Source organism: Betta splendens, chromosome 14 (assembly GCF_900634795.4).
Source record: "Betta splendens chromosome 14, fBetSpl5.4, whole genome shotgun sequence".
Lineage (NCBI taxonomy): Eukaryota > Metazoa > Chordata > Actinopteri > Anabantiformes > Osphronemidae > Betta > Betta splendens.
Window position 1 is genome coordinate 5,319,758 of NC_040894.2, and position 6,583 is coordinate 5,326,340.

Here is a 6,583-nt window from a genome sequence, read left to right on the forward strand (position 1 = left end):
GTCACAGCAGCAGCGTGACAACTCAAAGCTGATGTGATGACTCACATTTATTTATTTACGCACTCGGAGGCTGCCAATAGAGCCACACACTTACAAACTGCACCAGGTCCCCCGCGAGCAAACGTCCCAGATTTTATTACTCGACAGGCCAGATGGAGGAAAACGCCGAGAAGTGAAAAAGTTTGAAAACTCAGAAGGAGACATGAAAAAAAAAGTTAAACACAAACACACGCGCGAGTCGTGAGTGAGGCCACAGTTCTGGAAATGACCTCCAGGCAAGAAATGTCATAATTTGTCAACCACTTAAAGTTCAAGGTCAATTTTTGTGAATTGTTTGAACGTCACAGTAGTTTTTTTGAGAGAAACATAGACAACATCTGTAGGAATGTGTAGAATATGAAGGCAAGACAGAGCGTGACAGCAAAATAACAGAATAAAAGGCTGAAGCTGAAGGTGAAGCAGCTGTCATGTAACATCACCCCCCCCCCCTTCCCCCCATTCAGCACGTTTCATGACCCACAAGGGCAAGTTGATGACTTAAGACATCCACATCCTCGTTCCTGTGTCAAAACTGATGACATCACTAGGAAAACGTTACTAATCACCCTCTAATGGGTCAAACAAACCCAACTGGTGCTCAGGAGTGGAAGCAAACACAATGCACAGGGACCAAAGTCATATCGGACGCTTTAAGGAACCTATGGAGTGTAATCACACACCTCTAGCTCCAAACATAGCACAGTTGCTTGCTTTACTAATTCTCCATCAACTCTTAGGCTTGTGGCGCGACGACAGCTGTCCTCCAAGAGAGCGCCTGAGTATCACGTTGCTCCATTATATTTTTGTGGTAAGCCGGGAATTAGGTCTGTCTGTCACTGCCTTCATAAAAGGCATGAATGAGCGTCCGCTACTAATGATCAGCGTGAACTGCCGTCTCGCAGCTTTTTCCCCCTCACGCCACCCACATGAATGCGGCCGCCGAGTCCCTTAACTTGCACAACGCGCTGCTCTACCTGAGCCCCACATGCAGTGTTTGAAGCCACTAGAAGCTCAGATCATCTCGCCTCATTAAAAACACATGAGACTCTCCACAGACTGACTCTCTCTTCCCCTCGCTGGCCTTCGGAGCTCACACACTGCTCATCCATCACGCGCACAGATGGGCAGCAGTCATCTTTATTCAGAGCCATTCCCACATTGATCTCTTTATGTGGATAATGAAATTAATACATCACTTCATTCTGGAAAATTCGAGCACATGACATAGACATCGGTCAAAGCCTTCGGTGGGAAGGAATCGATGAAATGATCCAAAAAGGATGTTTCTGCTGGAACTCAAAGACACTGAAGCACTAAATCAAGTCGGCCATCAGACAGATTAATCGCTGACGGAAAATGGGATCAGTGACACGTCCCAACTACACAGAACTATCTTGCACCCAAAACCTGTGAAAGAAGCTGGGCCAAGACTGGATCAATCCAAGACGCTGAAGTCAGCCTTTGCTTCCAGCCTTTATTACGCCAGATCCTACAAATGAGCCAACAAGCAGGATCTGTATGTGCAGCGCAGCCTAGATCTGCTGTTGTTGTTCTTTTTGAATTTCAGACAGCGCCCACACTGTAAGAGACGAAGATGCCTCCATTTGGCCAGTGCCTGCGTTCTGTCTTCTCGAGCTGAACAGATCAGCGGGATCTGTCCGGCCTGAACAGCGAGCGTGAATAATGATGAAGGCAGCTACTTTAGAACTGGGGCCCAGAGCAAACGAACCTTGGATTGGACAGAGCGTCAACTAATCAATCCCTGTGTAAGACAGGAGACTCCTGCAGCCATTTCCTTTGATTGGGTGAGTCAGAGTAATGTCTTCTCCAGAGCAGCAGATAGATGGGTCCTCACGCTGTATATGGAAGATCAGGTATGACTTTGTACGAATTTATATTATCTATTACTTCTTCTACTGCTAAATATGAACCCAGATTACCCAAAAAACACATCATAGAAACTGGGGTGTTGGCATGAATGGTCAGACTAAATGAAATCACCACAGCTACTGTAACAACGTTTATCTTCACATAGCCAGATCCCACTTCCAATGATAAGCACAGGCACTCAGATTTTACTATAGCCTAATTAAATTTCACAAAGATAATCACGGTGCCATGGCAACAAAGAAACCCGGGGGCGTGATGCTAATAAAACGTGGAGCCAGCAGCGCAGGGATTTCCTTATCAATGAGGGATCTTCTTTGAGTCCGCTGACGCTCGCCTTCCTGTGGACGGATGACGCGAACACAGGGGGCTTTCGAGGAAGTCCGAGCAGCCGCCTCACACGCAGCCACGCCGCCTATTAGAGCACAATGACACCAAATCCGCCTCCCCTTTCTGCTGTGGTGGTCCAAGACGTAAATAAAAACACTGACCCAAGCAGCACCGGCGTCCAGGGACTGAAAGATGGAGCGTAAATATTTCCACTAGCTACTTGTGGAGTCAGGAGAGGAAAACAACCTTATTTATCTCAGGGTTTGAGTAGAACTTTGGCTTTTTTGCTTCTCTTATTTCTAAAAGTGTTAATTGGGCGACTTGTTTAGCGCTTGGGTCGATTTAATTGACTCAGATATGGGTGAGCGTGTGTGCGAGGAGGAGGAGGAGAGGGAGGAAGAGCGTCTCCGTGTCATTTTCCGTTACTTGTGCCCATACGCCGAAATATCGCGCGCGAGAAACAAAACACAGGAAAAACTATTTCGAGATACAATTAGACAGATTTCTGTTGGAGCTGCAGCATCTGGGAGGGAGGACACTTTTTCTCGGTGCCCTCGTTCCCGGTTGGCAGCGCTCCAGAATTTCACTCTCCGCAGTTCTTTTCGCGATTAACATATCAGAGTCCGAAATGCTACTTCATGCACATATTAAAACTCAACCGGATGCTTCTGCTCCCTCTGTGGGTTCTGTGGGAGCCACGTGGAGGACAACAGTGTCGGTGTGGGTGGCTAATGCGCAGTGTGATTACACTGTGTATCTCCAGAGTTCAGAGTAAACACTCAAGATTGCCTGCGCTTTGTGAAGGAATAAAGCATCAACTTGGACTTTCCCCATTGTACTATCACTAGGATAAACAAAAAAACTGTGGGATGGTGGGATCGTTCGTTCAGAAAAAAAAATGTAATGCTTAAATGGAGCCAAATGTGATGCAGAGCAGCTGCCAACGTGCAACTGAATAATCCGATATACAATAAACTGAAAGGGGTTCGAGGGTAGAGGGTGCTCCCCCGCCCCTCCAGCAAATTCAATATGAAGCTGTTGTCTAAGATAGGCACGCGTTTTAAGTGGCGCTGGCCCAAGCTCCTGGAAGACACACGGCACCATGTAAGACGATAGTGTAAGAATGCAAAGGTCTGTGTTCCTCCTCACAGCAGCAGCAAAAGGAGCTGTGGACGCCAGCGGAGGCCAGATACAGTACGGCCGCAGTAACGGCTGTGGTCAGGTGCCTCAATACGCCTCTGGCTTTCCTTTTTTAGCTTTTGACCATGTAAACATATAATGTACTGTACAAAGAGGTCCGCTTTAACCCGCGTTGGAAAATGGAAATAGTTGTGTCCAAGGGCATTATTTTGCATCTATTCTGAGTCCTGTTCCCACAAATCGTCTCCATTAGTGATGCCTCCCTGTCCTGAAGCCCTGTCATCGCTGGATCAGGAAATAGTTAAAAGTGTCCTGGCCCACTTACTGCACTTCATGGTGTTTCCCATTAAGTGGTTCTGTCCTCCCTCCAAAATAAAGTGTGCTCACTCCGAGTTGCCAACCCAAGGAAAGAAACCACCGGCTTAGTGTTATTAAATAGTTCCCTAAGCCATAATGAGCCTCTATACTGACTCACCTCACTTATGTTTGGAGAATGGTTAAACTGGGTCCGTCTGGCTCGACTGTGAACGATCATCGCTGATCAATACGAAGCTATGCTGCAGAACTATGATTTATCGATCCCGCAATACTACTAGTGGCCCCGCATCCCAGCAGCCTGAGCGGCTACGGCTCGCGCACGCAAGGTGCGGATGCAGCGGCTCGTACCTTTGTTTCTCACTGATCACAGAGTAAAAGGACGTGTCACTTACGATCATTTGATCCACTCCGCCGCTCTGGATGCGCGCTGCGTGCGTGTCCCCCCCTCCGACGCCGATTAGTATGCACGCGGCTTTCCAATTCCCCGTTCACCGACGAAATCCACCAGGACGAAATCTGGAGCCGTGCCGACACGCTGCTCTGTGTCTCACATAGTATCCACGAGAAAGACGGCAGAGAAATCCCCCACGCGCGTTCTGGTCCGGTAGATGCTCCGCCGGTGGAGGCTGCTCCGCGTCGCCGCGCCTCCGCCAGGTGCGCGCGTCCGAATCAGCTGGTGGAAGCCGTGCGCCGCAGAAAGGAGCCGCTCGCAGCCCCGCAGTGCTCTGGCCGACGGTCCGCTGATCGCAAGCGTGTCTCTCTCCTCTCGTTTTCTCTCTCTCGGCATCCAGTCACTCGGACGCGCGGCGTGTGCGTGTGTGTGCGCGCGCGCACGTGCGTGTGTGAGGCAGAGCGGCTTTGGGGCACCGTGCACCTCACCGACTGAAGCCGACTCCTCCGCCACAAGGCCCAGCCCCCACCCACTCCCACTCCCCCCCCTCCTCCTTCCACGGACTTGGGTTGCTAATTTATTCGGGTAGCTGCACAAAAAGGGGGGCAGAGAAAAGGGAGGTCGTGGAATACATTTGGGAACGAGCGCGCGGAGGCTGGAGAGAAGACTTTGGTGCCCCCCAGCTCCGCTCAATGGAAGTAGTCTGCGAGACAAAGGAGCGCAGCGCGCGCCCACAAAGGGGAGTTTAACCGACGCGGGCTCATTGTGGATGGAAACGAGCTGTGATTCATTAACAAGATGGATTCGTGCGGACGACACGCTGCACAAGTCCCGCATAAATGTTAACAAATAAATAACATATATCAACTTCAAAACGCGTCTCAACAATCACCGCCAGACTCAGACTTCAGACTGCTGCCACCAGCAGCATGGGAGTCATCCATCAGCCCGGGTCTGAGGCCGAGCCTCCACCTGCGGAGGAGAAGTGGTTGTGGGCGAAGGAAGGAGTGAGTGGCAATTAAATCATCCTCTCTTGTCTTGGGAGGAGCCCAACAAATGCGTGCGTATCTTTTAGCCTGGGAGAGGAAGTAAGTGTGTCCATTTGACCACGCTGACTGTGGCATTTGTCTATTTGTCACATGATAAACACAGACGAGGCAAAGTGACTTTATAAGATGATGTTTTCTATCAAAAGGTTCTGCGACGGTCATTTAACTCACCTCCTGACTGAAGTGAACGCTCCAGTGATACAGGGCGTGCATTTCAGCGATAAAACACCAAATGATCGCCACGAGAAATTCAATTTGCAGTCCAGATGCAGGTATCGATTGAGGCCTGGCTGACTGTGATTTACGATGACGCGTGTCTTTTCAAATATCGGCTGCTCGTGAGGAGAACTGGGGGACGAAGGGCGCGAAATGCTGATTAGTCTGGAGAGTGCTTTTTAAAAAGGCCCACATCCGTCAGTTTGAGGGTAAATTGTTTAAAAGCTTGAAAAATAACTTTGTCTGAACAATGGCCTGAATGATACAAAGAAAAGCAAACAAACAAAGAAATAAGTCATTTGAATCCAGGAGCAGCTCACCTTCCCATGTGTCATCTGTGTCCTTGTCACTAGTGGGCATTTAATCGTGTGTGTGTGTGTGTGTGTGTGTGTGTGTGTGTGTGTGTGTCAATGCGTTGCACATGTTTGTGTTTGTGAGTAAATTTACCACAGCATCGATCTTATTGGGAGGAAACTTTCCACAGAGTTGCAATTACACAGCATTAACCAGGAGCAGATGGCCGAGGGCCGTCACATTTGGTGGGGCTCCCCACGACGGGGGACGACTTCCTGAGATTTATGTCCACGCCGCACGCGCTCGTGGACGGGACGTCTCCGCGTCTCTCACGCCGGACATTTACGCGGCCCGGCCGATCGCGGGTCCGGAGCTCGGCTTTGTTTGGCCGCCGCGTCCTTCCTGTTTGTCGGTTCCTCCCTGGAACCTGAGAACCCGCGGCCTGACCACGAGAACCCAGAACCTCGCTTCAGTTTTTTAGCACATCAGATTTATGTCCCGTCGAGTCTTAGATAAGCCTTGAATTTATTCCAGCTCCATGCATTCATAACAAAAGTGATTAAACCAGCAGCCACATCGCTGTAAATCTTCAGAGACCCTGTCTTAACAAACCTTAAAGACTCCATCTGATAATCTGCACCACTGTTACCGAGCAGCTGGTGGGAGAATTATCATTTGGACATTTGGACTTGATGGAGCTGTTGGCTGTGCTTTAATGTCTCTTCAACTTACATGAGGTAAATTGGCTGTAATGGTTTATTTGCACCGGTTCTGGGGTGAAACATTTTTCAAAGGTATAAATATCTTAAATTATAATGTCTCCTGGCAACTCTTTCCTGAAATAGGTCTAATGCTAAAGGATTTCGCTCGTTGCAGCCGCTGCTTCTCGCACGTTTCCACCTCAGCCTCCTCCGATCCG

The 6,583-nt window shown here is 49.3% G+C and overlaps 1 protein-coding gene across 1 annotated transcript in view; it reads right to left on the reverse strand.

Annotated features, from left to right (window-relative positions):
- Positions 1-4,611, reverse strand: part of LOC114869247 (protocadherin-16-like) — a 55,788-nt gene extending 51,177 nt beyond the window's left edge. Inside the window, exon 1 of the mRNA XM_029173302.3 lies at positions 4,107-4,611. The gene's annotated coding sequence lies outside the window, so the exon portion shown is untranslated. The remainder of the gene's footprint in view (positions 1-4,106) is intronic.
- Positions 4,612-6,583: the final 1,972 nt, after the last annotated feature.